Here is a 25,480-nt window from a genome sequence, read left to right on the forward strand (position 1 = left end):
GCTTTAGAGAGGAAGAGCTTGGGCAGCTTCTGTGCATATTTTGAAATTAGAGCTTTCAGGATCTGTTAAGGAACTGCACGTGGCATATAAGAGTCAAATCTTTCCCCGAGCAAATGGGGAAGACCAGGAGAGAAGCAAGTTAGAATAGATCTGTTTTGAACATGTTAATTTGAGATTCAATTTAGACTCCCATGCAGTTTTAATTCATGAAAGGATTCAAATATATGGAGACTCAGAGATTGGGGAAATACAGAGGACCAAGCAAAAGAGTCAATGGTGGTCACTGAGGTAGGAAGAAAACCAGGGAATAATGCTAAGGCAGTGAAGAAAATTCAAGAAGCAAGGAGTGATGAAATTATGTTAAATGCTGCTGATAGGAAGAGGGTGGAGAGAGGACCATTGAATGTGAAGAACCTGGCACTTATCAGTGACCCTTGTGGTGTAGTACAGTGGGGAGAAAGGCCGAATTAGAACAGGTTCAAGAGAGAATGAGAAGACTTGGGACAGTCAGTATAGCTAATTCCTTTGCTACGTTTCATTCTCAAGGTGAACAAAAATTGGGGATAGAGCTGAACAAAGAAGCGGGGTTAAAACTTTTTTTAAGATGGTGAAAATATATTTATTTGCTAGCAAGAATAAGTCATTATTAAAGAAAAAGGTTGTGGATAAAGGAGCAGGATGGGACAAGGACTAGAGCAGATCCCTGAGTCAGCAAGACAGAAAAGGGTTCAGTGCATGGGGTGGGGTATATGAGCACAGAGGCAGATGGTGGGAAGATGGGGTGTGGGAGCCGGGGGGGGGGTCACTTCCAATAATTCAGCTTCCCCAGTGAAAAGCAAGCAGGTTCATGGTTGAGAGTGGGGCCCAAGGAGGAGCTGTTGGAGGTAACTGGAGAGAGGGCAAAAAGCACCTGGCTATCTGAGAGTCTGGGGAAATAATGGACTAGACAAATGCAGTATGGCTGCCGGGCAGTCCTCAGATGCCTTTTGCAATTTTATGATCCCGGGCATAAAGTGAGCCCAGCCAGTGCAGTTGCAGGCTTTTCTTCAGCAATGTCCAGCTATGCTGGTGAAGGAGTGAAGCACGAGAGAATAGGATTTTAGAGGACTTGGGTTTTCCAGATGGATATGACAAGGCCAGCAAGAACCAGGAGAGTGGAGTGGGGATGCTAAAGAGAGACTTTAAATGGTGGCTCATGGCCAGCTCTCAGCCCACACACTCTTTAAAGGCCTCCCAAAGTCTAGCTGTGCAAGCGTCCCATCACTGCTAGAACCAACCACCATGAGTTTAGTGGCTTAAACCAATACAAATGTATGACCTTATCGTTCTAACAAGCTGGAAGCCTGGCACGGGTCTCACTGGGATAACATCACTGTGTCGGCGACATCATGTCTCTTTATGGAGGCTCAGAGCAAGAGTCTGTTTTCTTACCTTTTCCAGTTTCTGGAGACCTCTTTCCTCCATCTTCAGAACAAGCAACACAGATAAAACCTTCCTCTTCTTCCAACTCCTTCTTCTACTTTTAAGGACCCTGTGATGACATGGGCCCACCTGGGTACTCCCTTTATTGGAAGGTCAGCTGACTAGAAACCTCAACTCCATGTGCAACCACAATCCCCTTTTGCCCTGTAACAGCATATTTATAGGTACTGGACATTAGGATGTGGACATTTGTGGGTTTATCATTCTGCCTCCCAGAATGCATAACGCCAAGGTATCCTGGAGAAGCAGTCACACTCCAATCTAGTTTGAAAAGGGATCTTCACCACTACCTTGCTAGCTCTAGGCATTGCTGGGTGTTTTGTTTTTTTCATTTTGCTAATTCTTCAGTGGACGATGATATCACATATGGTTTTACTTGTACCTACTTGATTATTATTTTTTAACCTACTCGATTATTAAGGAGTATAAGCATATAGATGAACTTTTATTCTTCTGTGAAGAAAATCTGCCCCCTTTGCACAATTTTTATTTTTATATATTTTTTAAAAGATTTTATTTATTTATTCATGAGAGACAGAGAGAGAGAGAGAGAGAGAGAGAGGCACAGCAGACACAGGCAGAAGGAGAAGCAGGCTCCACACAGGGAGCCCGACGTGGGACTCGATCCCATATCTCCAGGATCACACGCTGGGCTGAAGGTGGCGCTAAACTACTGAGCCACCCAGGCTGCCCTGCACAATTTTTAAAGGTCTTTTTTGTTTGCCTTTCTCAGAGTCAAGAGATATTAAATATTTGCCTAGCATATATGCTGTAAATGTGGAGGTTTTTTTACAAGTCATCATAAGTTTCTCAACATTTTTTAATTACCTAGTCAAATCTGTCAAAATTTTTTTGGGAGGGTGGGGTTCTCTGGCTTTTGTGTTCTGTTCAGAAAAATATTCTCTACTGTATGGTTTTTTTCACTTCCCCTGGAAGGATTTTGCTCCATATTTACCATGAAAATTAGATATGTAGCCATTTGTCTAGTGAATTGCTCTAATCCAAGAGGATCAAATGGTTAAAGCCTGGGATAGGTACCCAGGCAAGCCTTCAAGGGGTCAGGAAAATGGGAGCTCTATTTCCCTAGGTAATTACATTCTAAAAAGGATGAAGCCCAGACTTTAAACACATTACCTAGCTTGTAAAAGATGCAGACATCCACCACTTCTGTGCTCCTTTAGAAGACATATTTAAATTCCAGAAGATTAGAGTAAGCACTCAGGACTCTTTCCATACCTTCCAGAAGGAGCAAAGGGTTTTTGTTTCCTCTCTCTCCTTTCAGGAGGGGAGAAGGATGGCTGTCTCTCCTTCTATACACAAATAAGGAAAATCGGTGTAGCTAACTCACTGCGTCCTGCTCTCATAGGAGTCTGACCTGGCTGGCCTGGTTTTCATCACATTACCCCAAGGATAAGGGCTGGGACAAGTGAGCTTTCTCACTTGTCACTACTGCAAGGTAAGTATAAGAAACCTCTCTTTTACCCAGAACATGTCATATGTACATTCAGGCTTAAATTAATAAAGAGAAATATTAAAAACCTAACAGCCCCTCCCAAATTATAAAAATATTCTAACTTCTGGTAACTTGCAGTTTCATTTCACATATTTCAATGTTGATTTTCTTTGTTTTGTTTTGTTTTGTTTTAAGATTTTATTTATTTATTCATGAGAGAGAGAGAGAGAAAGAGAGAGAGAAGCAGAGACACAGGCGGAGGGAGAAGCAGGTTCCATGCAGGGAGCCCGATGTGGGACTCGATCCCAGGACTCCAGGATCACTCCCTGGGCCAAAGGCAGGTGGCTAAACCGCTGAGCCACCAGGGATCCCCCTCAATGTTGATTTTCAATGATTTTCAGTGTTTTATTTGGTGTATAAGAGTGAGACATGGATTCAATTTTTTCCTCACAAATGGCTCTCCAATTGCCAGAAGCTCATTTCTAGAAAAAACAAACAAACAAACAAACAAAAAACAAAAAAACACTTTATCCCCTGTGACTTGAAATCTTGGTGGGGTCAGAAGTGAAGACAAAGACATTTTATTCCTATTTTATAATTAGGAAATCCAAAGGCCAAAAGAATTAAATGATTTAAGATTACTAAAAACTACTAGGGAAGCTAGAGCTAAATTTTTGGTCAAAGTTCCCGCTCTCTCTCTCTCTCTCTCCCCCTGTGGGAGAAAAGAAAGTGTTTCTGTAGTTTGTTTCTAGTAACGAGTGGGTCATTGCACCCAGGAAAAATCTATAGGAAAAAAAAAAATGAACGGAAGATGATGACGTGGCCTGATATTTCACACTGATCATCCATCTTGGAGCAAAACACACCATCAGTAGCACTTTCTCCTTCCTACAGATTCTCAGAACCAATTCCGAAGTGATTTTGTGCCTTTTTCCTTATCTATACACTGTTTTGCCCAATGGTAAAATCTTAGAAAATCTGTAAATATATAAATAAACCATGATACCTTTTTAAACATTAAAGAAGAAAACTGCTGTCAAAAACCTTGACTTGTATATATAAAAAATAAGCAATCAAAAAAAATTAACCTATGAATTATTTTTTTTCTCCCAAGGACCATTATTCAAAACTCCCTAAGAAAAAAGAATTTTCCCCATGACCAACTTCTTACAGTCACAAACACATTACTGTCTTATTGTTAATCCTTAAAAATGTGTGTAGTAAGTCTGATGAGTTTGTTTACATCATTTACTTCAGGATCCCGGGCAGACTTCAATTGAAATGGTTAAAAAAAAAAAAAAAAGCATCTTGAAAATGACCCTGCCCCAAGCTGAATGCAAAGTTTGTAGGGGCCACCAACTGAGCAGAAACTCAGATATTTGTGTATTTAGAAATACCACAGGCAGCTGAATTCACTGGCCATAGAACTGTGGCTGTGTGAAGATCATCATCTATTTGCACCTCTGTCCTCTGACTTAACTTTAAATCACAAAATGCAGGCATGCCTGGTGAGTTTTTGCTTGCTTTTTCTATTTGTTTAAACAACTTTCAAACCACATAAAAAATATTAAATTTAAAAGAAAAACTGCATATATACCACCACCCTTATAACATCACATTTTTATTTCTTTTTGTTTTTAATTCATTCAACCAATATCATGGAACACATTTTGTTTCGTATTTATGCGTATTCATTTCATAAAATTGTAATTATAGAATAAATAAATGTTTTGCTCATTTTCATTTAACGTTACTTTGAACATTACATTTTCTGCAGAGTTGTATTTTTTATTTGATCATAAATTCAGTGGTGATTAAGTAGTCCATTTCATTATAAGGTATAATTTGCTTAACTGTTTCCCTTTTCTGTTCATTTACATTGCTCTTAGGTTTTTGCTAATGTAAGAAATATCACAGTATGCATTAAGATATTGGCCCATACAAGTCATTTTTTGAATACTTAATTTAGAATGAATCTTTAGAAAGGCTATCAAAGGATTAAAAGTCATGCACATTTTCATAGCTCTCTTCCAAATTATTTCCCAAGGATAGATAGTAATTTGCAGAGCCACCACCAGAGTATGAGTATACCCATTCCCCTGGTAAATCCCGGACTTTGAATTTTAATATGAACTCTTGAAATTTTCATAAAATTCTTCATCAGCTGAGTTAATCATTTTTAATTACTGGCAGATTTGAATACCTTCCCAAATATTTATTTTCTAAACTTCTTCTTGAGTGAACTGTTGATGCCCTTTTTTCCATGTATCTATTGGAATATGACTGCAGTTCTTTAGTTGTGGGAGCTCTGCACACACCACAGAGCAGTTTCTCATGCATAGCCCTATTGATATCTTGGGCCAATTATTTCTATGGATCTGTCCTGTAATTATAGGATGCTGAGTAGGTCTCTATCAACTAGATGACAGTAGCAGTTTGTGACACTCAAAAATGTCTCCAGAAATCGCCAAATGTCCCCGGAAGGCAATTGCCCTAAGAACACTGTCATAGATCATGACAGGTATCGCTGTCAATTACTAACCAGTCACTACAAGTCTAACACGGCTCCAAGTGACTGTTCTTATGCACTCATGAGAACTCATGTTCTCATGCACACTCATGCATCCGCATCTCCAACATTGCTACAAGTCGGATACTATTAGCCTCAAGAAAAAGAAACTGAGACACTGATGAATTAAATACCTTGAACATGTTTACACATGGAGTAAAGGCAGGATATGGACCCAATGGTCTGACGTTAAAGCCCCTGCTTTACCCACCCCTCCTGGACCTTCTTCTTTCCCATTATCTACTGCCATTTTTCCATTTTAGCAAATTCTTTTTTTGTTGTTAGTTTGAATTTTATACCCAATTTTACTTAATCAAAATTGTCCATCTTTTTCTCTATGATTTCTTCTATTGCTTTAATTCTCTCAAAAGCATCTATCTCTTTGACATATCTGGGAATTATTCTCTTTAAAAAAAATTTAATGTTTTACTCTCCTATGTTGCATTTTGGCATATACCTCTAAACTTAATTTTTCTCCATATTGCTATCTACTTATTAGAACATTTAATAAAGTTTTCTATAATTTAAACTTGAGCACACATCTACTATTATAAACTAAATTGATTAGAATTTCTACTACATTCACTCAACAGATAATTTTAGCACTGATACACTGTTTAACTATTATTATTATAACATAATCTACTATCTGTTAGGATTGGTCTTTCCCATTATTTTTCATTGTCTTTGAAATATGCCTTGATGTTTTTCTTGCTAATTTCCAATGCAATTTAAAAACCATTTGGTCTAGTTCTGAAAAAAACGGTTAAAAATTTTGTTTGATGTTAAAGCTATTAACCTGATGAAAAATTGTCATCTTTACAGGATGAGGTCTTATCCAAATGTACTGGATTATTTTACAAAATAAAGAGAATAAATTAATGGTATTCACATAATACATGAACTGAAAATACGTATTATTCTACCCAGAAATTTAACGTCCAAAGTGAGTCAATACATAAATGCCATGACTTCAAAATTTGAGTTCCGAACTCTCATTTGCAAGTTGATATTTTAGACATCAAAATTTTTGTTATGAAGAAACAGCATTATATAAATGTTAATTGACTGGGTTGTTGGGTAGCCCCCCAAAAATAAATAAGTAAAACAAAAACTCTCTTATTGTAAGGAAATACCCAAAGAAGACCATTACTCTATGAAAAGGGCACTCACTGAAATGAGTATTTAGAGGTTTCCAGAAATGAAAGTCACATTTTGAGACAGGGGAGCAGCTGGGATTCGGCTTCTATTGGCCCTGAAAACTCCGTGAACACGGCCTTAACCGGACATTTTAGAAACCTTCTCCCTCCAGAATCAAATCAAGGAGCAGAGTCCAATAAGGCTTCTGTTATACTCTCAGACTTTATTACCCCAGGGCACATACCTGGAGGTGTCTGTTATTCATAAGCTTTTTAATTGACTCGTATTGTATCTGTTATTCTCCAACTTCTCACTATTATGATTAGAGTAAATCCTTAAAATGAAGAGAGATTTTTACTGGAGCAACTATATCCCCCTTCACAGCCTGGTGAGAAGGGGCTGAGGGGCAGGTGAAGAACCTCTGGGGGCCGAGTGAAGAGTCGTCTCACAAAGATGGAAAAGTTGATGTGCCTCCTGGACCTGTGGCAAGCAAGAATAATAATACTTTCTAGGGTTGGGGTGAAGAGCAAACTAGTTAATATATGCAAACAACATGTAGAACAGAGCCTGGCACGTTAACTGGATCTTCATAAAGTTAGCTGGAGTTAATTAGGAGTAATTATGATGCCTTGAGGGAAGAAATATCTTCCTAATTCTCCCCCCTAATGTAACTGAAATTTGTACTCACCCTTTAAGCTGACCCAGAGGAACTGTGGCTTCTTAAGCTAGAGGAAAAGAAAGGCAAGATGAAGTCACACGTATTAATGTGCCCAGCTCTGTAGTAGGCACGGATAGTAGCTCATTAATTTTCTAGGTCTTTACCTCCCTAGAGTGCCTCATTTGATCTGATCTCTGAAACTTAGTGGGATCAGTCCTGACTGGCCTTTGATGGGGACTCAATCTTACAGGAAGGCTATATGGCTTAGTGGTTAAGTGCAGCTGCGTGGTCATCAGTAACTTGCTAAACCTCTCTGTCTAAATTTCTTCATCTGAAAAGTAGGGCTAACAATGGTCCCCACTTTATGGAGCTCTTGTTAGCAGTAAGTGAAACAATATATATGCCTCACCTACAGTCTGTAGCCATTAGGTTAGCTACTATTTTCAATATCATCATTCTTATAATTCCAGGAGTTGGAAATCATTACTTCCATTTTAAGAAAACAGAATAGGCACAGAAAAGTTAGATAAACTAGGTCACACAGCCATTAGGAAGATAAAGCTTGTATTTTATCCTTAGACTGATTTTAGAATCCAGGTTTTGCATTTTTATATTTTTCTTTTCTTTACTTGACATTTCCTTAAGAGAAGACTTGGAGGAAGACATGAGAGCTGTCTGCGGATATTTTAAGGGTAAGCTCACAGATGGGCAGGACTAGACTTTCCTTGTTGCCTTCAAAATCAGATCTGAATCCCAAGAGTATAGGCTGCAGAGAAGCTCTTTGGGGCTGACTATAAAGAGAAACGTTTTGCCAAGAGGGAAGAAATGCAAAAGCAGAGTGGTCTCTCTAAAGGGCTAGTAAATTCTGCTACTGCCTCAACGTCTTAGCCTCTGGTGGCACGCAGACAGGTTAGATGTCAGCTTGTTGAGGATATGCCAGAAAAGATTCCTGTAACTATCTCCAGGGCACCCTGACCTCCTGTCCTCAGCACTATTTTGGGGACCAACATTCTACTACATGAATATATCCTCTTTCTTTTGTTACGGGGCAGATGGACTTCTTAGCCAGCCTCTAGAACCAAGGATGAATGAGGCTTCCCTGGCATCTGCAGGAAGAGACCAGCATTTATCCTTTGCTCACCTGGGATTATTTTCACACGCCTCCTACCAGATGACTGACCTATTATATCCAAATGTCTAAAGATCCTCTAGGTCATGCACAGAAGTTTTTTATTTATAGCTCTATCTCATCAGCACAGCTTCAGAACCCTTCCTGTCAGCTACTCTAGCTTTGACAAGATCTTAACTCCAGGGAACTCTCTGGAAGGATTCCACAGCTCGCAGGACCTGTCTACTCCTATACTTGGCTCTCTCTCAGCTCCTGCTCACAGCAGACTCTGCTGTAGGTGCAGAAAACACTACTGGGGTGGGCAGAGCTGTTTTCAGGGAATGACCATCCCGAACCAAATGGGGCAGGAAGAGAATGACCCAGAGCACAGGTCATTTGCCCCCCAAAGCAACAAATAGTGCTTGAGCCTAGCCTCTCAGAAGGCATTTTATTGTTCACAGAATGTTTCCAGATATTTTCTCTCTTATTCCTCTGTACCTATCTATTATGATTAGATCAGACATATGTAAGAGAAAATTCAACCAACAATAACTTAATCAAAATAGGATAGTATTTTTATCTCAAGTAAATAGAAGCCTGCAAAGGCAAGGCTGAACTGGTGGCTCCACTGGTACCAGGAACCCAGGCTCTTCTTTTTCTTTTACAATCATTTGTAATGAGTTTACAAATTTACATTGTACATGTAATGTACATCATTTACAATGAGTGGTTTCCATCCTCAAGGTGACCTCACAGCAACCTTAGGTCTCAGGAGTTCCGGTTATCATGAGATTGCTCAGGGTAGGAAGAAGAAGAAGGGTCTATCTCCCACTGAGCTACTTTCATTTAGAGATTTCCCATTGGCCACTCTAATCTGCAAAGAAAGCTAGGAAATGTATTTTGAATTTTTTTTTTCTTAATCTGGACACAAATCTAGCCTCATCAGCATACAGATCTATCGCTAAGGAAGTAGGGGAAAATGACAGCTGGGTAGAAAAACAATAACCTTCAATCAAAGAAATTAAGGCTAATTGAGATTAAATGACTTTGCCAAAGTAAAACGACTTGCTTCTTATATAGGTTTGTTGCTATACAACCCCCAGGGACCCAGTGGCATCATATTCTCTGTGAATGGAACCCTCCACACTTTACAGTGCAGTGATGAAGGGCACGACTTGTGCCTTCACATACAGTGACCTGACTCCTCCTCCTGCGCTTGGTGAAGTTTTATGTGTAAGACCTCTCACTGCCACCCCCCCGGAATCTCGCCTTCCCTACCCTAATCAGTGGGAGCTAATATTTATTGCTGCATATTCTCCTGGAGAAGTAAGGTCACTGTCCATCTCATGGAGGCCCTCTTCCTGCCCAGAGGCAGAGAGTCCTCCTCAAGTTTCTGCCTATCTGATCAGGGCCTTCCCTGATTAGGAGTAGAAATGGGAAGAGGATGCCGTCTTTTCACTTCTTCTAGTCGGGGAGTTTGCACTGCAGGCCTATTTTCATCAATATGTAGGAAAGTAAGTATATATTAAACACCAGTTTTTGAGGACCTCACTTGTTTATGAGAAGCTACCCTACTTTAGGCAGTACAGGGCTTTTGCTAATATTAATAAAGTAACACTTTGACTTTTATCCAAGTATGATCCTTGGGTGTATGTTCCATATGTAGAACCTTGAAGGATGGGAGGAAATAACTAAGAATACCACTTTATTACAAATAAAAGGAACTAAGTTTGGAATCATATATATTTTTTTTACTTAACGATTATATTGAACGGCTAACATAATAGAAAACTTTAAAGGTAAATAAATACATCCCCCAAACAGTTGTTATTCTGTCTTTTTTCCCTAAAAGTCAAATTGGGGAAAACAAGGGAGTGGGGGTACACTGGTTAATTAAAAATTTGGGTTTGGTTTATTGGAGGTTTCAGTGTAATAAGTTATAAATGCAATAAGCTGGGATCTCGCTTCCCCGATAGAATAGTGCATGGTATACTTCCCTAAATCTAGATTCCTACTTTCAAAGACATGATCACTACAGTCTGAAGTCAGAAAATGAGACCAGCAGATTGTCCTCGGGCCATCCGGGGGTCTGTCAGTAAACTGAAAGTAACTGAACGAGAGAGGAATCTCCAAGAGAGGCCAGGGGAGTGCCACCAGCCCACCACTACAGAGAATTTCAGAGCTAAGCCACTCACAGAAAGAAAAAAAGAAAAAAGAAAAAAAAAAAAAAAAAGCTCAACCACAGGGCGGATGTGATGCTTTTCACACCCAAGTCATTTATTTGAAAAGCAAAGGCAGTAAATTCTTGAAGCCTCCGCTATGTTAGGATTGCTCCAGAGGAAAAGAAAAAAAAAAAAAAATCAAGAAACACTGAGCTTCCCTTTCCAGTGTCTTCCTTGCTCACTTTTTCTCATAGGGAAACTCTTTATACCTTATTTCTTTTTGGCAACAGAAACCTATAAAATAAGACAGTTATTTTTAGCCTTTAGGAGTCTGCATTTAATTACGTTCACTGTTACCTCTACTGTGTGAAACCAGAACTCCCAAGGACATGAGTGTAAGTTCCACGTGGACCAATGGCAAGAGTATTAAATGGCCAACCTACCACTAAGGCTTGAGTTCTAGTAGCCTGTTAAATAAATGAAGAATAAGAGGTTCTAAGAAGAATTAGGCTAAGGCCCCTCAAAAGCTAATTTCAAATGAAAAACCAGAAATAGCCAAGTGTTCTTTGGTATGCCAATGCCATCAGGGTTTTACTGTGCCTCTTACCCTACTGCCTAAGAATTACTATGAAAAGTCTTTAAGGTCATCCCAACCCTGGATCTTGTTTAGCAAGACCAGTCTGAATAAGGCGTTAAACCTACTCAAAATATTTCTATTGAAAGCCGACTCGAATGAGAAGGCACTGGAAAAAGTTGTCCGGACAGGCTGTTTACCTGTCAAACTGTCACTGGACAGTTTTGAAACCATTCAACTCCTGCTGTAACCACACTGATGGGAATGGAAATTCTATACATTCAGTTAAATAATTTGCATACTGGAGCAGTAAGCAAATACTGGAACAGAGGTCCCGAGCTTAGGTCTCTTGCATTTCTCACACTCTTCTCTGAACCTGTCTCACTTATGGTCAATACCTCACAGCTTACTGCTTACTCATGCGGCCTCTACTGTTTGGGCCCCCAAGCCGACTGGAAGCTCCATACATGACAGGGACCATTGTTACAGCTGTCACAGATCCCCCACAATTCCAGAAGTGGCCGTGCTTGCGAGCATTTATTCATCCATTTATTCAACTAATGTGCATTGGGTGCCGACTGTCAGGATCCATTGCACATACAGGCTATGGTCTGTATGAAGTCTCTACTCTTGTAGGGCTGAAATCTGAATGAGATGACAATATTTGTCACTGCTGAAAAAGACCAGCAGTGACAAATATGAGAGTCATGTGAAAGAGGAACTGAGTGGCTACACTGAACTGGGTGGTCAAGACCTCTATGAGGAGGTGACATCTAGATGGGGATCTGGTGAGCTGGGCATGTACAAAGGAACTAGCAGAGGCCCCTCGCGGCCAGGGCATACTGAGAGAGGAGGATGTGATAAGAGAGGAGGTGAGAGAACAGTAGGGAAGACTTTTCAGGGCTTGGGAACACAGACATGTGGATTTTATCCTTAGATGCAGCACAAGGTTTTACCCAAGAAAATTACATGATCTGATTTATTTTTTTAAGGAGAACTTACTATTTTTATGTACACAAAATACACAACAGCACATACCTCACCCAGTCTGATAGCCAGTTCTTTAGCCTTTACCTTTTCCAACTTGGCAACGTGAGCCACAGACTTTGGACCTTGGACATTGCCTCCTCAGTAACAGCAGATCTCATCACATCTGTCACTGTAATCAATGATTACAATTGATTGTAATCAATGATTACAATTGAAGTTCTGATAGCTTCCACCTGCTTATGCAGCGCTCCCTTTTCCTCTGAGTTAGCCTGTGTAAAGGCAGCAGTGGTACAGGTCTCCCTGGGTACTAGGTGCCCCAGCCTGGTCTTTCCCTCGATAATGCAGGAAGGAATCCCCATCTTAGGACACAAGGGAAGGAGGCAGACACCAACTCAATGGGATCCGCAGCATGTGCAGTCCCTACCAGCTGAGCCTTTTGGGTTTCCACCATCCTACCATGGTGGTGACAGTACTATCCCGAGCCCAAAGGACAGGCGGCCTCTTTGGGAGAGACATTCTATTCTCTTTGCCAGCAGTTTTCTACTCAGCCCGGGCCAACAACCTCTGCTTCTTCGTCTTGGTCTGTATCTGTGAGTCCACTTAAGCGGCTGAGTAGCTCTTTGACAGTCCAAGGCCTGGGCGAATTGGCTAATCACAGGAGGCGCTTCTATATTATTTCCATTTTTTACTTAAATTCTAGGTAGTAGAGAGGTCAGGGCAACATTCTTCCCCTCAGCCTTCTTTCCTTTCAGCATCTTCGATGGCTGGAGTGCTGATTTACATTTTTTAAATGCTCTAGCTATTGTATGTGAGGGAAAGCAAAAAATGAAACAGGGAGAGTAGGTTATTGTAATAATGGAATACGACATGGGTATACATGGGTATAGTCTAGAAGATTATGTTCAAAGGCAGCATTAACAGAGATGGAGAAATACAGATTGAGAAGTTTTAAGGGTATCATCAAGATGATTTTCTGATGCATCAGGCGTGAGGGAATGATGGAAGAAGGAAATCAAGGATTACTAAGATTTGTGGCTTAAGCAAATGAATAAATGACAATGTCTTTTACTGATGGATGAGGAACAGGAGTGTAGGAAGTGAGGCTGGAGGGGGAATCTAGAGTTTCCTTTAGTAGTGAGATGCTAACTGAAGATGTCCAGGATGAAAGTTCAACCAAGCAGTTGAATACAGGATTTTTTTTTAAGTTTTTTTTTAATTTATTCATGAGAGACAGAGAGAGATAGAGATGCAGAGACACAGGCAGAGGGAGAAACAGGCTCCATGCAGGGAGCCTGATGTGGGACTCAATCCTGGAACCCCGGGGTCATGCCCTGAGCCAAAGGCAGACACTCAACTGCTGAGCCACCTAGGCATATTGAATACAGAATTCTTGAAAAAGGTCAAAGTGAAGTTGTATGTTCAGCCCAACCAGGGTACCTAAAACCATGGGACTGGATGAGATCTCACCTAATGGTTAAGTAGAGAAGCATGAAGGACCTGTTTAAAGGCTGAAGTCTCTTCTCGTTTCCGTTATTAATAGATAAACAAGTTAAATAAGAGGCCAAGGCAATGAGTTTTCACAACATCTACATTAAAAGGTAGAGTACGAGTATCCGATTTCCTACTCCTTTTAACAGAAAAGGACACTAATTAATGGGTGGCTGTTTGCTATCTTCATCAAGGCATTCAACATCAGAAACTCTGATCAAAGTCACTAAGTATGAGAAGAATGAAATTGTATATTCATTGGATTTCTGTTTCATTAAACATATGCATATGTTGCTCACAGTTCATAATTGGTCTTGAATAATCACATTATTTTAAATAGAAAACTGAGGGGATCCCTGGGGAGCTCAGCGGTTTAGTGCCTGCCTCCAGCTCAGGGCATGATCCCGGGGTCCTGGGATCGAGTCCCACATCGGGCTCCCTGCATGGAGCCTGCTTCTCCCTCTGTGTCTCTGCCTCTCTCTCTCTCTCTGCCTCTCATGAATAAATAAAATCTTTAAATAAATAGAAAACTGAAATGACATCTGCCTAAGAAAAGCTAGTTCTGTAATTATCTTGACTTATGAAATACAATATTAAAAAGTTCACTGGAATTTTAATGTGGTTCCCTCAAATAAACTCTATTTGTACTAAGTATAAAAATGAAAGGAAGGCTTGAAAGAGTGGGATAATGGAGTCCTTCCTATGTGAGAAAGTAAAATGCTTCTTTTTAAAAAGCTTATTTTCTAATTGCATAATATAACATATTGTAATTATTTAAAAAACAAATATAAAACTAAAGTCCATCTTGATAACACCCCTCAACCTCAAGCCTGTCTAGAAGTCACCATTTCACCAGTTTTGTGTGAATTCCTTGAGTCTTCTGCTTGTGTGTGTGTTTGCACTCGTGTAGGTGTGTATGTGTATACGTGTGCATGTGTGGTAGAGGCAGTTGCTGCCCCACCAGGTCCCCTTTTCTGCTGTTGCCAGAGCTAATAGGAACTCAGCCTCCCTTTTCTCTGGAGAATTGCCTGTAGCCAACCGATCCTGTGACTACTCCCCGTATCCCTTGCAGATGGAGGCACGTCACATTTGCTCAATAATGGACAGACACGAGGATGTAAGCGGCCTCAAGGTAGGACCCACTTTGGTGCAATCAGTGCTCCAGAGCATCCCTGCAGAATCACACAGTGGTCTCCACACAGGACCACAGTCACCTCCCCGTGTCCTAATCTGCATCGTTCACTCCTGGGAGCATTTTCTCCATGAGTTGCTTGAGGAAGAATCATTTCAGCCTCGGCTTCTACAACTAAAATAGCGTATGTCTATATATCCATATGTGAGTATGAGAGTAACTTTTACATAACGTCAAGATAATATCATTAGTTTTCTGAAGCAATAGTTTTCCTGAAAGGTTGTTGTGTCAATATGCATAGATTTATGGTTATCTTTCAACTGCATTATATTACATTGTGAAAAAAAGATTAACTTAGCAAAAACTTCAAAAATGTTTCAATGTGGTAAGTGAATGTTATCAGTTGCATTTCCTTGATTACCAGTAGTAGAGTCATCTATGTCATCATAGACATAGTCATAGACATAGACATAGTCATAGTCATCAGAGTCATCTATGTTTATACTCCACTTGCAACTCCTCCTCTGTGAATTATTTTCATATTCTTTCATTTAGATTGTCCTTTCCTTATAGATGACCATTGGCTCTTTATAAATTCTGAGTATTTTTCATTTGTCTATGGTATGTTAAAAATACTTCTTCTTACTTATCACAGTTTATTACGGACTTTTTGATATGGCCTTTTGTATTATTCAGAAGTTTGCTAATGTACTAAAAATTATATTTTATTCTTGACTCATTAATATATTTATTTTAAGAGGATCACTGTACCACAAAGACAAAAACACATCCTCCTAGATTTTCTTCTAATATTTTATAATTTTCAGCATTATTTAATTCACCTGAATTTTTTAATGAATGGTATTAGGTATTGATATGAAATTATGTCAATGAAATTATTGAATTTTCTTTTTTTTTTAAAGATTTTATTTATTTATTCATGAGAGACACAGAGACAGGCAGAGGGAGAAGCAGGCTCCTTGCAGGGAGCCCAACGTGGGATTCGATGCCGGGTCTCCAGGATCACGCCCTGGGCTGAAGGCAGTGCTAAACCCCTGGGCTGCCTCATTGTATTTTCTAAAATGGATAGTTAATTGTCCTTTATATACACAGGCTCATTACTAGACTCTCAATCCTATTCTATTGATATTTTGGGTTTTTTTTTTTCCTACTTGAATATCATACTATTTTTACTACCACAGATTTGCTATGTATTTTGATTCCTGGTGGGAACCAAAATATGATCTCCTTTTTTTTGTTCATTTATGTTTCCATATTAATTTTAGAATTAGCTTATGACATTTCTTTTAGGATTTTGTGATTTTCTTGAATTCACAATGTAGTTGGGGTAGAAGTGATATCTTTTCCCACACACAGACACTGTGTATGTTTTTTATGTTTAATAAAAAACAGGTCTTCTTCAGTAATTTTATTAGTTTTTCCATAAATATATATTCATTATTGGGCTTATTCCTAGATATTTTATATTTTTTTTCTGTAACTGCAAATATTTTTTCTAATACATTTTTAATTGGTCATTGCTGGAATTTTTATATGTTGATTCATACCCCTTCTTAATCTCTCCAGTTTATTCTAGTAATGTTTTCACTGGTTCCCTAAGAGTTTCTATATAGACTATCAAACATATATAAATAATAATGTCTTGTATCTTTCTTGGTAACAATTTTGTCCCTTATCTATTTTTACCTTGTATTAGATTGCATAGGTCCTCCAGTACACTATCAACCAGTAACTATGATGCCTGGTATCTTGACATTGTTCTCACTATAACAGAAATGAGTTGAATGTGGTGTCCTTAAGCTTATGCTAATTGTAGGGTTTTAGTGTATTCTCTAAGAATTTTCTTCTGTTTCTAGTTGCTACGGAGTTTTTACTTAGAAAAATTGGATCAGTATTGAAGTTTAACAAATACTTATTTAATATTGATTAGATGGTTTTCCTTTTCTCATCTAGTTAACGTAAGGAATTTCTTTGGTAATTTTTTTCTTTTGATAAAAACGTTAATATAATTATTTATCAGCAATTTTTTTCAAGTCCTTACCATGGCATTTATGGTCTTTAAGTGATTACCCAAAACACTGCATTCCTAAAATGGTAATTATCTAACCCATGTAGATATGTATGTATGGGTCATTACTTGCCTTTTCTTATTTATTGCCTTATAGGAATTTTCCAAATTCCCTCTTGGAATAGGCACGAAGTTTACCACATGAAATGACTTCCCTGCAGGCAAGTGATCTGAAGAGAGCTTAAGTTATTAAGTTAACATTTTTACATAAAAATTTTAGTTTTAAATTTCCCATCAATTTATTAAAAAAAAATCTGTAAATTATATTTGCTTATTTGAGTAATGCTAACAAGTAATAACACCTAGAAGCAGCATAAACATGTTGCTAATCATGCTGAAGACAGCAAGAGAGGATTAATTTCAAGATCACTTAGAAATCTACATTCTTGGGGTGCCTACATGGCTCATCAGTTAAGCACCTGACTTCAGCTCAGGTCATGATTTAGGGTCCTGAGATCAAGCCCCATGTTGGGGCTCCCTCCTCAACAGGGAGCCTGCTTCTCCCTCTCCCTCCGCCATTCCCCTCACTTGTGCTCTCTGGCTCTCTCTCTCTCTGTCAAATAAATAAAATCTTTAAAAAAAAAAAAAGAAAGAAAGAAAGAAATCTACATTCCCAGCAGCTTAGCCTCTGGGAATGAGCAATTCTGATATACCTGGTAAACAATTTCCAATTTCATCCAAATGGGTTAGTGTCTACAATATCATTGTTAAGACATATGCCAGCCATACCGGAGTCTTTCTTCATTCCCCATCCACTGTATTGTTTTTCATTTCAGACGTTCTTTCTAAGAAACACCATTTTCTTACATCCTGAAATGCATCCTTTAGATATTTACTTAAGAGTGGTCTATTGGTGGTAAACTCTCTCGGCTTTTCTTTTTCACCTTTAGTATAAAACTATAATTTTGCTTTCTTTCTTGCATCACCTTAAAGATAATACTCCATTTCTCCTGGCTTCCATTGTTGCTCTTGAAAAGTCATCTTTAAGTCCAATTGTTGATAATTTGCAGGTAACTTGTCTTTTCTATTTGCCTTTAAGATATTTACATTAAACACTGGAATGCTCAGGCCCCTTCTCCTGTCACCCCCTTTTATGGATATTTCAGCCAGTCTCATGTCTATAAATACCACTTATGATGACCCCAAAATCATACCTCCAATCGAGACTTCTCTCTAGCTCCACAATGGCATACCCAACTGTCTAATGAACACCTCCTCTTGAAACATCTCAAACATAAAAATGCCTAAATCTGAGCACATGGATTTCACTCCTTTCCCCAAACATGTTCTTCCCTATCTCACTAAATGACAACACTACTTTTCCATTATCTTAAGAAAAAAAGTAATCATTTTCCTTAGACTCCTCCTTCAGTTCTTCAGAAATTTCATCAGCTCTACATTCAAAAATAATTTTTTTAAAGCTGTCCTTTCTTAAGATTTTATTTATTTATTCATGAGAGACACACACAGAGAGAGGCAGAGACACAGCAGAGGGAGAAGTAGGCTCCATGCAGGGAGCCCAATGTGGGACTCAATCCCGGGTCTCCAGGGTCACACCCTGCACCGAAGGCAGGTGCTAAACCGCTGAGCTACCCAGGGATGCCCTCTACATTCAAAATTTATACAAAATTCAATCCCTTCTTGCCACCCACACTGCTCCAAGCAACCACCATGTTTTGCTTGGATCATCACAATAGCTTCCTAGATGTTCTCCCTGCTTTTATACTTGGCCTTCCTCCAATTCATCTATTCTTAACATAGTAACAAGAAAAATGTTGTTACCCTGTTATCTCTGAATCAGATAATAGCACATATCTACTTAAAAGCCTTCAATGGCTGTTCGTTTGTCTCTGAGTAAAAGCAAAGTCATTTCAATGGTCTACACAACACTTACATGATCTGGCCCTCTCTACCTCTCTGATTTTATCTTTATCTCTCTTCCTCTTAATCATTTGGATCTAACCACACTAACTTTCTTGCTATCCCTTCAGCACACAAAGCATATTTATGCCTTGGGGCCTCTGCATATGCATTTGTCTCTCAGATAAATCAAATGACTCACTCACCTCTTCCAGGCCTTTGCTCAATTTTCAGGCTCTCAGGGCCACTTCACCTGATAGCTAAATTTAAGATAACAATGACTACCCCTCCAAGCATTCTCTACCTCCCTTCTCTGCTTAGAGTCTTACATAGCATTTATCACCATCAGATATACTATACCTTTTATTTATTTTGTGTCTAATGCCCTCCCCTACCACACAAACACCAGAATATAAGATCCATGCAGGGAGGGTTTTGCTTTTCTTTCTATCTTTTGATTATTGTATCCTTAATACTATAAAATTGTCTGGCACATGGTAAGTATCCAACTCAGTAAGTATTTGTCCAAGGAATGAATGAATGTTTTGCAGTTTCTCTAAAATGTCTAATTATGTATTTTTAAAACTTAATCTTTTCTTGAATTCTGAATGCAAATATGTATTTTATCAACATTACCAGATGATTTGTATGAATATTAAAACATACATAGCACTTCTCTAAGATGTATGCCTATGAGTATTTAGTCCTGGGCCACAGAATATACATGCTTTATAAAACGATGCTGAACTGCTTTTCAAAGTCATTATGTTGCTTCCTCCAATAAAGTATTAATAAACATTCTAAGAGTATCATCAGACCTCTTCAATTTTGTCAAATTAGTTGTGAAATGGTATTTCATTATACTTCTAACTTGCCTTTTCAGATTACTGATGAGGTTAAGCACACTCTTTTTTCATAGGCTTATTCACCCCTTATGTCAAATACCTACTTTTTTATTGTGTTAATTTACTAAATGAGTAGTTATCTCCTTATCAATTTTAGTGCTTTATACATTTGAGATACTAATGTATTGTTGGTAATACTGTGGTTAGCAGCTGCTCCCCTGTTATAGTCTATCCTTTTACTTTCTTATAGACTCTCTGATGAACAGTTCTTAATTTTAATGTAGTTACACATATCATTCTCATCCTTAATATTTCATGTTTTTATTTTAGAAATTTAAGATTTTAAAAATTCTCCCATATCACACAGTGATAAAAGTTTCTCCTAACATTTTAAATCGATTTTTCATATTTAAGCCCTTAATTCATACAAGAAAAAAACATTATGTATAGTGTGAGCTAGGAATCCAACTTCTTTTGTAAGCAATAGTCCCAGCACCATTTCTTAAGCAACTCTATCTCTCCCCAATGATCTGAAATGCCAACTCTGTAATACCAAGTTTCCATATATTGCTGAATTTGTGGCTGGCCTCTCTTCACTGGCATTGGTCTTTTTGTATTAGTATACACAAATCCTACACTGTCTTAATTATTATATGTTTATAAGTTATGAACTCTTATAACCCACCTCGCTGTTGTTCTTCAGCAGTGCTGTGATTTTTCTTGGCCCTAATTTTCCATGTTGTTCATTTTAGAATCTATTTGTCAAGGTCCATTGGAAAAAAAAATCTGTGAGATTTCAATTAATATTTTATTGATTCTATAGATTAATTTGGAAAAGATTGGTATCTCTAAAATGGTGAGTCTTCTTATCTATAAATGTTAAAAAACACAGTATATAATATCTCCATTTATTTAGGTCTAATATTTTTCAATATGAAAGTTTATAATTTGGGCAGCCTCAGCGGTCTAGCACCGCCTTCAGCCCAGGGCGTGATCCTGGAGAACCAGGATCAAGTCCCACATTGGGCAGCCTGCATGGAGCCTGCTTCTCCCTCTGCCTGCGTCTCTGCCTCTCTCTTTCTCTCTCTCTCTCCCTCTGTGTGTGTCTCTCATGAATAAATAAAATCTTTAAAAAAAAAAGAAAGTTTATAATTTTCTCACATAGGTTTTATGGATCTTTTTAATGGTCTTCATACCTCTTACTCATCTTTATCTTTCCTGGCCATCAATATCCAACAACTATAAAGTGAGTTTTACCACATTAAACCCGAGGCTCAAAAATCTGTGGTAACTACCTATTGCCTATAGGATCAAATGCAAACTTCACAGGCTGGGATTTAACTGGCTCTGTTTACCCAGCCATCATCACAACTTGCTAGGACTCTACATCATTTGTTTACTTATGGTGGAATTAGTGTAGGAATGAAGAGCCCATTTACATAATATAAATAAAATTAGAATCAAGCCTTGACTCCATTACTTACTAACTTATGGCTTAGACAGAGTGATTTAGTTCTTGGGGTCCTCTTTTATAAAACAAGGAAAGTATGGATACTCACAGCATAGGACATTGTAAACAATAAAAGAGACAGTGAATGGAAGTTATGTGGCACTTGTAACTTACTAGAATTGCTATTATTGTGTTAATGTTATTATTGACTAATTAAAAATTAACAGATAATAGCATGTCTTCTCTAAGTAAATAACCATCATCATACCTATATTAAACTATCTTTTGCTTATTAAAGTGTCTTTCTGCTTTTTTTCTTTCCATACATTTTTAAACTTAGAGCAGAATCTGGAAGAGGAAATGGTCATACTCTAGATGGTGTGTCCCCCACACTGGGCTAGTGGTGAAGAGAGGAAACTAGAAATATGTAGGCCTAGGGTTTGGAGACCAAGCTAGCTTATAAATAACTCCTGATATACAGGCAACCAGCATCCCAAAATCATAATTACAAAAGCACACGCATAACAAATGCAGATGCAGTCCAAGCTGATTTCAACATGTAAAGGAAGCCAAGAGTAACCCATTGGTCACCAGAATGCAGGAATCACCTGACAATCATAATGCTAAGAGCCAGGTAAGTGGTGATATTGCTAGGACCTTCTTGAGTGCTTTATCCAGTGTTGAGGGCTGCTAATGGCCAGCCAAGTTGCTAAACTCCCTTCCAAAAAGGGCTGGGTTCAGAGTAGGGCTCCCAAAAAAGGAAATCGGTGTACCATCTTTCTTTAAAGTGACAAGAATTCAGCCATTCAGATCAAACAATCCTAGCAAGGGTAGACAAAAGACTGCAGCTTCTGTAAGTACTAAAGTTTGTTATTCTCTTGCTTAGCATTTGACTATGAAAAAAAAAATGATTAGTGAAGCCCCAACACTATTTTCTTTTTAATAATAACTTTAGCCACATAGTAGTAAACTCCCTATTTTGATGATATATGACATGACATATCATGTGAAATTATGTCAGTCTGACAATGGTATGCCTTAGGAAATCCGTCCATTTGTAATAGGAATTCCTACCAGATGCAAAACTTGAATCCTAAGGAAAGAGGACTTGTAAGAGCTAATCAAGCTCCTGGAGTTCTGGATCACCAGTCATAGAAGGAACCTTGAGCCATGTGGCAGGGAGGCAAGGCAGACTAGGATCAAGGAAGAAGCTTCAGTGTGCCGTCTGGGTTCACTTACCATGAGGTCAAGTAAACTTATTACTCAAAGACTATGAAAGTATGCAGGGCTCATCTCTGATACACGGATATACTAGTACAGTGGATACAGGGTCTGCTTAGCAAAATAAAAACATTCTTTTAATAGATAATGATGAAGTCACTGGTTTTGACATTTAAGACAGATACTATTAACAGGGTAAGTGAAAACTTGTAGGTGGATATTTGTTCATTTGCTTTTTCTCTCTATTGCTTAAGATTGTTTAAGAGGACACTGAGCACAATGGAGGATCAGAGGAATGATTTGTAGAGAATCCTGAGGAGGCCAGAGATGGAACTAAGGGCACACAGAAGAGGATGAGCCCTAAACAGAAGGGAAGAAACCCCAATGTCACAAGGGCTAATTAAGCATCACTTTATAAATCATTCTCACCACTAAGACTAGGGACGAAAAGTAGCTGATCAAGAATTGCAGCAGTATTATACAATGATGGCATTCTATCTTGGGTATAGATGGTGATAATTTCTCCTATTTGTCTGGAATTCAGCAGACAAACTCAACCAGAAATGCATTCTTGGTCCTTAGTTGATAACTTAAAACCACGTATGAATAGTGCTGGGGCAACAGGTCAGCCACGTGCAACAGGATGAAACAAGACCACTATTTTACACCAAACACAAAAATTAACTCAAGATCTGAATGTAAGATCTGAAATTATAAATTTCCTACAAGGAAACATGGGCAGTAACCTCCTTGACATTGGTCTTAGTGATGTGTTTGTGAATCTGACTCCAAAGGCAAGGAAAACAAAAACAAACAAACAGCTCATCAAACTAGAAAGTTTCTGCACAGTGATGGCAACTATAAGCAAAACGAAGATGGAACCTACTGAATGAGAGAAGATATTTCCAAATCATATATCTGGTAAGTAGTTAATATCCTGCATATATAAAGAACTTATGCAATTAAAAAATTAAAAAAAAAACAATAAACAATTAAAAATAGGCAGAAGATCTGAATAGAGATATCTTTAAAGAAGACATACAGATGGCCAACAGACAAATGAGAAGACATTCATCTTCACTAATTATCAGGGAAGTGCAAATCTAAACCATAATGAGATATCACCTCATACCCGTTAGAATGGCTATAATAAAAAAGACAAGAACTAACAAGTGTTGGAGAGATTGTGAAGAAAAGAGAACCCTCACACACTGTTGATGGGAATGTCAATTGGTGCAGCCTCTATGGAAAACAGTATTCAGATTCCTCACACAGATCTACCATATGATCCAACTATTCCACTTCTGGGTATTTATCTGAAGAATGCATAAATATTAATTCCAAATGGTACATGCAAGCCCTACATTTATCGCAGCATGGTTTACGATAGCCAAGATATGAAAACAACCTAAATGTCCCTGAACAGATGAATGGATAAAGAGGATCTGGTATATATATATATATATATATATATATATATAATGAAATACTATTCATTCTTTAAAAAGAATGAAATCTTGCCATTTGTGACATGAATGGACCTTGAGTATATTATACTAAGTGAAATAAGTCAGATGGAGAAAGACAAATATTGCATATTCTCACTTATATGTGGAATCTAAACAAACAAATAATACAATACAGAAACAAGCTCACGGACACAGAAAACAGGTTGATGGTTACCAGAGGGGAAGCAGATTGGTGGGGAGTGGGCAAAATGGGTGAAGAGGCTCAATTATATGGCAGTGGATGGTAACCAGACTTTTGGTAATGACTATTTTATAATGCACACAGATACCAAATTATGTTATACACTTGAAATTATATAATGTTATATGACAATTTTATCTCAATTTTAAACAACACATACATTTGAAAAACAGATGAGTTTCATAACATTCTTGCTAAAATATCTGTAAACAGTCAAAGTCAACGGTCTAACCCCACCACAGAGGTTAGGGATTTTCCTCTGTACCTTACTTTGACCATTTATCAGTAACATGATAACCTCAAGAAAAAAAAAAAAAAAAGGAGAGTGAGTTTAAAAATCCCACCAGAACTTTGGTTTTCTTCATAGTTTACCTGACCTCCGTATTATTTCAATGACAGCCATTTAGTGACAATAGCCAGGGTGGTGGCTGATAATTTTTCCCTCCTGCAAGTTAAAGCCAAAGCACTGTGGTGGGACCCACTGAGAAGTTTGCTTCCTGTCAGTGCACAGTTTGCTATGAGCAACCCTTGCTCTGGGCTGCCCGGGCCTGTGGTCTGAACTGTGTGACACTAACATTCAATTACGGTAAAAAGTCTATTTAATAACTGACATTTCCAGTAACTTCTTGTGCATTCAATAAGCCTTGAGGCTAATTAGAAAAGTTCCAGAGGATACTAAGAAATACTTTATTGACAAATAATTTACACTCCTTTCCTGATTTATTCTGACCAAAAATATTAAGGATTCTCCTTATAGTTACTTAAGACATAGCTGGGATAGATGTGGTGGGGCTTTAGTATTTAAACCCTGGGAATTAAGGAACCTAGAACTATTTTTGTTGGGCAGAAAATACTTTGGGCTGCTGAATCCAGGTCTAGAGAAGCATGAGAACACCCTTTAGGTTTCCCATGGTCTAGTGACAAATATACATCCTCTGGTCCTTATATGCACTTTAATCGAACCACAATGGTTCCTAGTAACATTCTGATCTCCAGTCATAGGCATAGCTCAAAACAAAGAGAATTTGAGGAGCTCCCAGTTAAGGTAATCACTAGGATTTGCTTCTTTTGGGAACCAAGGTAAGTTTTTCCACAACCTTATCAGGTTCTAGATATAAGTATTCATCTGGTTAACAAAACAATTAGATATACCTTTCCTGATACTCTGAGTTTTCTTAGAAAGTTTGAATCATTTTTCTTTTCTTTTAAAGATCTTAGGGTGGGGGGAATATCTCTTCTCTTTCAGTTTTGATGGAGTTAGTCAGGGCGTAAAGATTAAATCAGAACTGGCCACAGGAACCCAGGGTTCTTGGTTTCAAAAATCAAGTGTCAAGCTGGAAGACTGGGTGGGAGAAATTTAACACATGCTCATCCACTTTTCTATTCTTCTCCAGAGATATAGAGCTAATAACTTTAAATGAAAACACCCACTAGATGCATAAAATTTTGTGGATAAATCTGTGGAGTTTAAATATTACTTTTGCCTGATAGGTTGGGAATAGCGTATTATATTACATCACTTCACAGTTCACTATCAAATATATTGCTT

At 38.2% G+C, this 25,480-nt stretch overlaps 1 long non-coding RNA gene across 11 annotated transcripts in view; it reads right to left on the reverse strand.

Moving 5' to 3' along the window:
• Positions 1 to 1,974: 1,974 nt before the first annotated feature.
• LOC112677889 (uncharacterized) overlaps positions 1,975 to 25,480 on the reverse strand; it is a 50,038-nt gene continuing 26,532 nt past the window's right edge. For 6 of the 11 annotated variants that reach the window (XR_007413363.1, XR_007413364.1, XR_003147253.3 and 3 more), the window contains 2 exons: positions 7,333 to 7,369; positions 3,459 to 7,124 (listed from right to left, as the gene is read on the reverse strand). This is a non-coding gene — a long non-coding RNA (uncharacterized LOC112677889). Of the gene's footprint in view, positions 3,418 to 3,457; positions 7,125 to 7,332; positions 7,370 to 25,480 lie in introns of those variants that run through there. The other 5 variants (XR_003147259.3, XR_003147258.3, XR_003147257.3 and 2 more) reach the window with 2 other exon arrangements.

The sequence above is a fragment of the Canis lupus genome, chromosome 10 (genome assembly GCF_003254725.2).
Source record: "Canis lupus dingo isolate Sandy chromosome 10, ASM325472v2, whole genome shotgun sequence".
Lineage (NCBI taxonomy): Eukaryota > Metazoa > Chordata > Mammalia > Carnivora > Canidae > Canis > Canis lupus.